Source organism: Papio anubis, chromosome X (assembly GCF_008728515.1).
Source record: "Papio anubis isolate 15944 chromosome X, Panubis1.0, whole genome shotgun sequence".
Lineage (NCBI taxonomy): Eukaryota > Metazoa > Chordata > Mammalia > Primates > Cercopithecidae > Papio > Papio anubis.
In genome coordinates, this window is record NC_044996.1 from 138,907,243 (window position 1) to 138,918,790 (window position 11,548).

At 44.3% G+C, this 11,548-nt stretch overlaps 1 protein-coding gene across 2 annotated transcripts in view; it reads left to right on the forward strand.

The window, feature by feature from the left end:
• PUDP (pseudouridine 5'-phosphatase) overlaps positions 1-11,548 on the forward strand; it is a 171,925-nt gene that overhangs the window by 86,956 nt on the left and 73,421 nt on the right. The gene's annotated exons all lie outside the window — the stretch shown is intronic.

Consider the following 11,548-nt stretch of genomic DNA (forward strand, 5'->3'; position numbering starts at 1 on the left):
TCTGCCTGCCCAAGACAGTACTTTATGTAGGTGTTAATTTCCTAAAAATATGTCTAACATGCTTGAATTGCTGATAGCTATTTATTAAAGCCCAGCTTCTAATATAAATATGCATTTCTGATGAATCCCCCCAAAAAACAGGAAAAAACAAATGTCATTAATTTGCAGTTTATCAATATCCTGGCTAGTAATTGAGATATTTAGTGGCATAGTCACTAGAATATAAGGTGCTAGTCCCAGTCCCAACACGAGTTTGAGTAATTTTAAACTTCATAGTGAATTTTTTGTAACGTCTACAGAATGGATCACCATTATCATAATAATAGCTGATAGCGACGGAGCATGTCCCATCTGCCAAGCACTGGGTATCGTTGATTCATTCATTTATAAAATTTGAAGTTGGTGGGAGGGCATATTTAAAGACTGCTACCTGGAATAGTGTTGTCAGAGATTCATTTGTTTGTTCTCTGCATTCTTCAATATATAAATTATTCCATGCAATTGAGCAGCTCCCCAAGTACGTCATAGTTATGAAATGTGCGTTGACTTTGGAAGATTACAGTTCATTTGTGATCTTCCAGGCAGCAGGGGTTGGCGTGGGGGTATTCTTCTTTGTAGTGAAAGTGTTTTCCTCTGAAATCTTCAGCTACTTCCCCACTCTGTGAAGCCTTCTTCTCCTGGGTCAGTGGGACCCTTCCTTGAGAGTGGTTTCAGTAGGTTCTCCAAAAACTGTTCAGCTGAGTAAAATTGGATAGAATAGTCCATGTATTTTGTCCCAAGATATAAAAATTGGCTTTGGGGAGGTGAAAATGAAACCTTACTTCTTTTAATGTATCAAGCACCAATACCCATATAGAAAAATATAGTATATCTGTGTTATTATAACATGTTATGGAGATAGACTGTTGGGGGAAAATAACTGGAAAAACTTTTTTGGGGGTGATGATGAATGAAATGGTTGAGAAACACTGAGTTAGTCATACACAGTATCAGACAAGTACTGTGTCAGTAGCCCCAGTAATTTCCACCCTCAGGCCAGGCCCCACATCCAGCACATTCTTGCTCTTCTCTAGCCCCTACGGCCACGTCAGTCTTCTAGCCCAGGCTTCATCGGCATCTCAGTTTAGAGAAAGGAAGGCAAGATGCCTCCCACCTCTGTTTTCCAGGATTGAGAATATGCTCACGCCCCTCTCTATCTAAAGGAAAGGAGAGAGGGATGGACCAGGCCCTGTGTTGCTCTTACAGGTGCCTCGGGTGCCATTTTGTCATGAACGGTCAGCAGAGCCCGTTGCCGAGGGGCCTAGGGAGGGTGCCCTCACAGAGCTGGTACCTTCAGTTCTGAATTAAGCAGTAGCCTCAATGCCTTGTAAGCAACCATTCATGTAAGAGGATAGGCATTTAAGGTGAAATCTGCCACATCTGTCATTATTTACAGGTAAGATGCAGAATAGTTCAAGAAAACAAGGCAAATGAATTGCATTTGCATTAACGGGAGTCATGCCACATTCGGCTACTCTTTGTGAAAACTTCCCCAAAATAGATTCCTTGGAGTGCTGCTTTGTGGGACCTTCATTGATTTGCTCTGAAGATAGATGTCCATACCTCAGAGGCCTCAGTGAAGTTTCAACTGCAGAGTTATCCATGGCAGCACTTCTGGAAGCATTTCTGTGCTGATTGTACATGGCAGGTCCCCAGTTCCTCATTTAATGGGAGGAATCTCCTTTTTCTGGAAGATTTCTCTGGACTGCTGTGTCACAAAACATTCTGGAAACCCCTTACCCCATGAACGTTCTACTACTAGACAATTTAGAATTGAACGTTAATATGGGCATGGGAGGCCAGTGAAAACAACATAAGCCTCACCTGGGACTGCAACACATGTTTGTTTTGGAAACACTTACTTTGCAACCACAGCTATAGACAACGGCTTTTATTTTAGGAGTCAGCAGTTAATACATTTGCAGGAAGGAGAATTGAGGGCATCCCTGTGAAAACCAGAATATAAATCCATCCTGAAGGGCGTTGGCTTTGTAGGCCTCTCATCCCCTGTTGAGTAGGTTGCTGGGCCATGCACAACGGGTGTCAGGATGGAAAGGACCAAGGAGAGGACTGAAGAGAGGCCTCTGCATTGCCGGCTGCCACGTGCTCACCACACAGCTCATTGGCTCATCCACCAGCTCATTTAACCATGAAGTCTTTTAATCCCCTCCAGGTCCAATGAATTCCTTAGGCTTTTTTATCTGTGTTTATCAGTTCCCGTTACAAATGGTAGCTTCTTCTACACGGCACATTTGGAGATGACATGGAAAAATCACTCACACAGGCCAGCAAAGGCACTCTCTTTGTGCCGTGGTAATCCTGTTTGGGGAAGTCTCTCCAAAAGCAGGGAAAATATCGCTGTGCTTTTGCTGTCTTGACAATGTGTGGAATCATATTATACAGCAAGCATACCACAAGCAGGTCTCATCTAAGGCACCTAAATGTGGTTTTTCCATAACGAAAGTGCTGTTGAAAGTAAACACAACTTGCTGCTCTACAGGTTAGAGCATTTTAATCCTGTACATGGCTGATCTTCCCTAGTCTGTCTGAAGTCATAGTGTCCCTCTAAACACACAAAACTGATAGGGGCCTCCTGTCACACTTGCGGATCATGAGTCTCATGCAGAAGGCTACAGAAAATGAATTGATTTCACGTTTTACTCAGAGGAAGTGGAAAAAGAAAATGATTCTAGTGACCATCTAGAAACTTGCGGTTTGTTTTTGACTCTAAGACAATCAGCACCTTTCAGGGCCTTGCTGGGCTTTTCACTGGTTTCTGACAGATTGGTGGACACAGCATTTGTACCATTAAAAGAGGAAATTGGGGAAGATTTTTTGAGCTGTCTTGAAGTCTTTTGCTCACCACTTAATTTACATACATACACTTTAATATGCATGCTAAGAGTGCCTGTAATGTACTTTTTTTGAATAAAATGACACAGAGAATTCATTAGGAAGCTTTCCTGCCCACCCCCCAACCAAGTCGTTAAATAACTTTTTCAAAGGCTTTTCTCTATAGGAGAAGGAATCAATTTAGGGGTGTAGTTCATTAATTTACCTAGCTTGTAACTCTAGAGGGTTTTGTTATAAACATGTTTATATCAATAATGGTTTTATAGTTTGATTTTCAGAGCACTATCGATTCAGTAAAACAGTAGCTCTGCAGTGCACAAGGGATACTGACCTCCACCTCAGCACTATTACTTAGAGGAATGCAGCACCATATCTAACTTACTAGTAGGTAGCTGGATGTTTGGATGAAGGAAGGGAGAGCAGGAGGAAGGGAGGGATGGATAGATTGGTAAATAGGGATGGATGGACAGATGGATGGATTCATGAATAATATAAACGGAAGTACTAATTAATAACAAAATACATGCATACCTCAGCAGTCATTTTTACAGCATTACTTAAAAGTTTCATGTTTAAACAAATATCTGATAGTGTATATGTATCCAACCTGACAACATTGTACTTATTTACAGATCATTATCTGACAAGGAACATGAAGTCAAACAAAACTTAAACCTTAGATATGAGCGCTGCCAATCAAAATTCAAAACAAAGTTTAAGGCCCCCTTGAAGTTTTGATGTCTCACCATGTGAAAATTGAACTTGATGTTACAAAATTAATGCATAGGAAAAAACCTCCTAGAAAAAAGCCTGGTTTTGGTGATGAGATTCAGATCATACATGGCTTTATATTTGATGAATAGTTGTGGGCAGCTGCTGTACTTTCTGTGCTTCCATGTAATTCCAGGACTGCTTCTGGGAGCCCTGAAAGTACCCTTCAGTGACTTCCTTTCAGATGTTGTATTTCATTAAGCAAAAGGGAAAGCTTTATTCCTTAGAGATGATATAGTAATATTTGGAAAGCTCACTAGTTCCAACGATGCACATAATTTAAAATAGACACATCATAGTTTAAAAGGTAAAATTGGTTACGAAATGTGATCCCAAGCAGGCATGGGCAGTGCTCTGCCTGCAGCCCAGAGGAGGTCCCAGTGTGCAGGATTGGAAAGGGGCTGGCTCCTTCCCTGCTGTGACTTTTCTGTCTGCTTCCCAATGGGACGTGCTGTTGATCCCAGCTGCTGAGAAGAAATGGTGGGCAAGTGCCATGAGGATGGGGATTTGCAGCAGGGAGGAGCCAAAGGTGGAAGCATCACTGGGAAGTGAGAGCTAGGGAGGAACGCGAGAGCATCACAAGCCACAGGCCCTTCTCCTTCCCTCTTGAAAACCTAACCTGGCTCCTGACACTGCCTCCTACTGTGTTCCCCTCCTGCCCAAATTGTACCTAGAGCTCCATCCATAGACCTCATCTGCTTACCGCACAGAAATGCCAGGGCTGCTGGGGTCCCTTCTCAGCGCTCCTCCTTCTGTCTAATCAGCTGCTTCTCTGCTTCTGATGACACCTGACCAAACCTCCAGCTCACAGCCATAGCGCATGGAGACCCCAAGCCTTCTACTTGGGTGTCCCACGATGGCCTCAAACCCAACTTGTCACAAAAGCTACCTCTCCCTCCTGCCACCAAAATGGCGGCCCCAAGACCCACCACATCAGAAACGTGAGAATCAGCTTCTCCATCAGGCTTAACATCCCAGGTATCATCCAGCTCCCTGTTGCTTCTCAGGTTTTCCTCTAATCCCATCCATTTTTATTCATTGCCCTTGTGTTTGGACGGTTTCCCTCCCCCCATTCAGAAGCTGAAATCCTCACCCCCAGTGTGATTCGTTAGGAGGAGACCAGGGAGCCAGGGACCATGCTGGCTCCCTGATCTCACACCACCTGACCCCAGACCTATGGGAAATCCCTGTCTGGGGTTTAAGCCACTCAGTCTGGTGTTTCCTTACAGTAGCCTGAAGGGACTAAGACACCCTGCTGCTGTCAGACAAAGATACTCCTACGTGCAACTTCCTAGTTATAAAATGGAACTTTTAAGCCATATGATATTTGTCTTTAAGAAATTAAAGTACAAGAACTTTTTAAGTCCCCTGGACAGAAACCATCCTCAGGTTGCTGCTGCGCTTCAGCATCATTGAAGAAGTCAGTTCATCACCTCCAAGTGATAAGCCGCCAAGGTGCTTCACCTCCCTTGTAGTTGGAAATGTCATGCTCCCTAAATTAAATCCCTCAAGCTACAGTTTAATTAAGCTCATCTCCTCACCTGGAGATGGAAATCAGATATATTTTAGCCTTCAGCTAGGTAGAGTGAAAAGAACATTGGATTCTGCAGACCTGGATTCTGTTCAAGAGTTCTGTCTTCCGCGTGACTGCATGACCTCCAGCTTGCCTCTGAACTTCCCTTGCCCTAAGTAGAGGAGATGCTGCATTTGCTCTGTCTATTCCCTAGCGCTGACTTTCCATGGCCTCTTTGTGGCTCTAAGTCCTGTACCAGGACACCTTTACTGTCTTCGCTAATTTAGCAGATGTTTGTCAGTGCTCATGATTTGCCATGGCATCCTGGGAAGGTGCATGAAAACTGGGCCCTGCCTAGTTACAGCCGATATGTAGGCGTCCGTACAAGCTGCGTGAAGAATATTCTTGACCAGATACTTCCTTGAAGTCATGGAAGTCAGCCTTAGAAGGTCCACTAAATACACTACAAAATAATCACAAAATTAATTAAAATCATATAGAATATGCATGCGTACACATACATCCATGTGCATGTCCTGACACAGAGATGATATGTGGGGTGAAGGAGGGAGATCTCAGGAGGCCGCAGGCCTGCCGGGAGCATGTGCAAGTGCCAGCACCATCCCCTGGACCAAGCCCCAGTTCTCCAGCTTCACTGAAGGTGCAGAAGCCCTGCTGGAAAAGAGAAGGGAGCCGTGGGCACTTCCACCTTCCCTGTCCCTGGCCACCGCCTTCAAAGGAGCAACCCACCAAGTCCATGCAGAGAAAAGTCAGTCTGCCTCCGCTCCCCACTTGCAGAGGCTGAAGTCTCTTGACTTATAGAGAGAAAGGTTTCTTTCTACAGATGCAAACATACAATCCATGATTCACTGTATCGGTGGTGGTATGAATGAGTTTTAGGTCAAGTGTAATCAGTCAGTCATGGTGGGACAGGAAGGGCTGCTCCCTAAGTGAAAAAATGAGGTGCTTAAAAAGAAGCATGAGAGCCAAATTCAGTCAGGGTGAACCTCCTTTTGCTGTAGCTGGGTGTGGCAGACGGAAACTGTGTTGAGGTATTTCTGCCTTCGAAAATAAAAACATACTTCCTCCTTAATTTTATTTGTGCAAGATATAAACTGTATTTAGCTTATATTCTTCTTTCTTTTTTTGACGCTTAAGTCCTGTGATTACCAGACACAGTTGTTCCAGGTAGCTTTTAAGGATTTATTCTTAAATCCTTAAGTTTCAGTAGACAGACACCCATGCTGTGAAAATTCTTTAAATGGTTAGGCTTTTAGATACCAGGTACTTTTCTTGTAGGAGTGGTCCTATTTACAAGTGCATTAGATCTTTGGGTGTAACAAAGTCTGAAGACGACATAAAAATCTTTTGGGGCTGGGCACGGTGGGTCACACCTGTAATCCCAGCACTCTGGGAGGCCAAGGTTGGGGGATCAGTTGAGGTCAAGAGTTCAAGACCAGCCTGGCCAACATGGTGAAACCCCATCTCTACTAAAAATACAAAAAAATTAGCCGGGTGTGGTGGTGCACGCCTGTAATCCCAGCTACTTGAAAGGCTGAGGCAGGAGAATTGCTTGAACCTGGGAGGTGGAGGTTGCCGTGAGCTGAGATCTTGCCATTGCACTCCAGCCTGGGTGACAGAGCCAGACTATGTCTCAAAAAACAAAAAACAAAAAAATGAAAATAAATAAATCTTTTGGGACATTTTTAATAGGTGCTTCAGGACACAGTAGTTGTTCTGCTTTATAATTCCACTGCTTCTAGGGGAAAAAACCCAAACCAACAAAACCCAAACTTTCAGATGCTGTGGCGTGACCCCGAATCATTTCCCGCATGCAGGCTGTGTGTGTGGTGCAGGTGCCATCTGGGCCCAGCACCAGGGGGTTTCTTCTCAGGACTCATGTTTGATGTCTTCTCTTTGTCCTGTGTCTGGGGCTTCCTTTAAATTTTGCGTGCAAACAATGCCTGGTGTTAGAGGGCCAACCTCGCTGTTTTCCTGTAAACCACTCAATTCTGCTCCACTCCTGTTCTGTTGAGTTTTCCTGACACGTTTCCATCATCGACCACCTCCAGCCAACTGTTCTATTAGCTTTTGAAACTTCAGGTTCTGTTTTCAAATTCCATCTTGATCAAATGGAATTCTCGTTAGTGGACATGAAGTGTAAGAGTCCGGCAAATGTTGGGGAAAGGTATCTCCTGACAGCTGTTAGCAAAACGGCCACATGAGAGGAGGAAGAAGAGGGTTTCAGGTGCCAGGGGCGTCATGCATCCCATTGCTGTTTGTTTTGGGCTGAGATCACCCATGGCTGTTTACATCAGAGGCTGTACTTACCTACTTTTGACCTTTTAGAATAGTTAACTTTGCAAGGGTCTCGTGCTGGAAAACCCAAACCAACTGGCCTGTCTTCCTAGGTTTCCCCTCAATCATTTGAACACTGAGGGTTTTACTTACTCATATGGACATATTTTAAATGGCCCTTCTGTTGCATAAGCTTATTATGTCACCTTCTCTCTCTCTCTCTTTTTTTTTTTTTGAGACGGAGTCTCACTCCGTGGCCCAGTCTGGAATGCAGTGGCACGATCTTGGCTCACTGCAACCTCTGCCTCCTGGGTTCAAGCCATTCTCCTGCCTCAGCTTCCAGAGTAGCTGGGACTACAGGCATGTGCCACCGTGCTTGGCTAATTTTTTTACTGTTTTGGTAGAGATGTGATTTTACCATGTTGGCCAGACTGGTCTGGAACTCCTGACCTCAAGTGATCTGCCCACCTTGGCCTCCCAAAATACAGGTGTGAGCCACTGCGTCCAGCCTATGTCACCTTCTTATTGTGATTGATTGTGATAGCAACCAGTTACCAACCTTGACTTTTCGCCACTCTTCATACTTATTCAAGTCTCCCTTACTTTATGTACGACATTCATCTTATATGTTGTGTGTGATATTCCAGATGTCAGTGCCGTATTTGGATTATTCTTAAAAATAGGTGAGGACAGATTAATCGAACACAGAGGAACCAGCAAAACGTGAAGGCCATGAGAAACAGTAAAAAGGTCTCCAAGAGCTGGTGTCAGCTGTTCCCGCTGTCAGTGCTGCAGACACTTGTAAGTTTCCCTCCTCACTCACAGCCCTCACTTAGTTGCCTTTAAACACGGGCTGCCTTTGGAAAGATCTCTCAGATGTGAAGGGACACCATGGGGCCTGCATTTCCTTCCACTGCAGATCCCCTGTATTAGTCCGTTTTCACGCTGCTGATAAAGACATACCCAAGACTGGGTAAATTACAAAGAAAAAGAGGTTTAGTGGACTCACAGTTCCACATGGATGGGGAGGCCTCACAATCATGGCAGAGGGTGAAAGGCACATCTTACATGGCAGCAGGCAAGAGAGAGAATAAGAGCCAAGCAAAAGGGGTTTCCCCTTATAAAACCATCAGATCTTGTGAGACTTATTCACTACCATGAGAACAGTATGGGGAAAACTGCCCCTGTGATTAAATTATCTCCCACCAGGTCCCTCCCACAACACGTGGGGATTCTGGCAGCTACAATTTAAGATGAGACTTGGGTAGGGACACAGCAAAACCATATGACCCCCTTTAGGTGAGTGCAGGTGTATTGGGTGCCTTCCATTATCTCTTTGGGAACTGCCACAGTCAGCCACTGATTTCCCGTCCCACACACCTGCCTTGCTCCTTGGAAGCAGCCTCACGCAAATAGAGAATAAAAGCTGCTTTCACAACTTTAGCCAAGCGGTATTATCCCAGGGGATAATCCATCTCTTCCTCTACCCCAGCCCACATTTCACAGGTAGACCCTGCACAAAGCTTCAGAATCCCTGGAGAAGGTGACAGATATTTTGAAATGTCATTTGACATTTACGTGCCTATCTCTGGTCCCAGATAAAAACAGTGGAGAGCATTTAGAATATGATCAAGTCATAACTTTTAAAAAGGCAAGACAGAAATATCATGAACAGGTAGTCACTGAGTGAGATAACAGAGAAAACCAACCTGGAAGTCTAAGTGGAGTCATTTCTTCCCACGTCCTGCGGTGACCAGTGTCTCACAGGAGAAAGAAACCAGGGAGCATCAGAGGCTGTCAGAAGGGAGGTGTTGGGACGGACTACTGTGGCTTGCCTGGGACTGTCCAGGATGTAGCACGGGACATCCTGCCCCACAGCCCACCCTTCAGTTCCAAGCAAACTAAAATAGCTGGGCCAACCAGTTCCCTCTGTGAAAGTAAGGTAGCATTCACATTCCATTGTCGCATGGATTAACTCACTTAATCCAGGGATCGGCCCTGTGGGGTAAGTTGGCTAGGTGATATTTTAGCCCCAGATTGAAGGAAAGAATGGGGTAATGGAAAGAAAAAGGCATGTAGGGAAAAAGAAAAACAGTCATTGTGCTGGCTACAGCACAGACCACTAATAGTTAAGACTGTGTGTGCGTTTCAGTGTTTTCTAGTGAAAACGCCAAAGAATGCAGAGCTTCTCTTTCAGACCTGGCATCAGGCTTCCATGAGCCCTTTCCAGGACACCAGTGCATTGAGTCACTGCTATATACCTGGTGATGAGCCGAAGAGTATGTTTTCATAATGAAAGGCAAAGGGGGCCAGGTGTGGTGGCACACACCTGTAATCCCAGCACTTTGGGAGGCCAAGGTGGGCAGATCACTTGAGTCCAGGAGTTGGAGACCAGCCTGGCCAACATGGTGAAACCCTGTCTCTACTAAAAAATACAAAAAAAAATAACCGGCTTGGTGGTACACCTGTAGTCCCAGCTACTTGGGAGGCTGAGGCATGAGAATTGCTTGAACCTGGGAGGCAGAGGCTGCAGTGAGCCAAGATCACACCACTGCACTTCAGCCTGGGCGAGACAGCAAGACTCTCTCACATAAATAAATAAATAAATAAATAAATAAATAAATACATTAAAAAAAAATAAAAGACAGAGGGACAAAGGAGACAAAGAAGAGATGAGTGGAGAGCTGAAAGGCCCCACCTCAACAGCTCGTGGAGTTCTAGGCCACATGTGGAGTAGAACTAGGCCACAGGAGAGACTCCTCAGCATAGGCCGCCATGACGAGGACCTCTCTTCCCTTACAGATGTCTGGGCCCCTGCAGAGTCTCAGTTAAAAAGCATCAATAAATGTGTTTTCACAAGAGGTGTGTGCCATTCTAGGAATGTAGGGAAGAAGCTTCCTAAGTGTATGTCTTCCTGAGAGGGTCGGTGATATGAAGATAGCACATGTGGATTATGCTTGTTTATACTACGGAGCAGGCTCTGGGGTGTCTCCTTTGGAGGGAGCCCTCATGTGAAACTTACTGTAACATTGTCAATGTGGTGGCACCTTTAGGAGCTCACTGATCAATGCAGTGTACAAACACCCCATTTTATTTTATGTATTGGTTTTTCTTTTAGTACTTAATTTTTTTCCTTTTTAATTTTAATTTTAATAGTCTACAGGGTACAGGTGGCTTTTAGTTACACAGATAAGTTCTTTAGCAGTGATTTCTGAGATTTTAGCACACTCGTCACCGGAACAGTGTACACTGTATCCAGTATGTAGTCTTTTCTTCCTCATCCCGCTAGTCCCCAAAGTCCCTTCTATGTAATTCTTATGGCTTCCCATCCTCATAGCTTAGATTCCACTTATAAGTGAGAGCATATGATATTTGGATTTCCATTCCTGAGTTCCTTAAAATAATGGCCTCCAGCTCCATCCATGTTGCTTCAAAAGACATTATTTCATTCCTTTTTGTGTCTGAGTAGTATTCCATGGTGTATAAATGCCACATTTTCTTTATCTGCTCATCGGTGGATGGGCACTTAGGTTGGTTCCATATCTTTGAAGTTGCCAGTTGGAAACACCCCATTTTCAATGTGGGTGTCTGAATGAAGAGACCACAAGTTTTGGATGATGTTGTGTCCATAATCCCAATAATAAAGTGAATTTTTGCGATTATCCAAAAGAGAGCATGCACGCACACTACATATTTGTGCTCATATTTGTCACATCGCACTAGCACACACAGGAACTGAATTTTTAACTTAAAAGATTCTAACCATTTAATTTTCAAACCACAGTACATAAAACAGGAGCAACTCTGAAGTGGTTTTATATTTTAAGAGCATGATTTTTAGTTTTGCAGTTGCCTCTCACACTCTGAATGTTCAATTATTGATTGAACAGATTGTTATGATCCCAATAAAATAAAGTTTTAAGCTGAGAATCTTGCCTCACCACACAGCTGCGCTCCATTTCAGCAATGCTTTGGCTGTGACAGAAACCTCTCCCCTTTAAAGGAGCCATGGCAGGGAGACCCCCGGAGCCAGTAAGAAACAGCATGCTGTCCTCACCACAATCTGTACTCTGG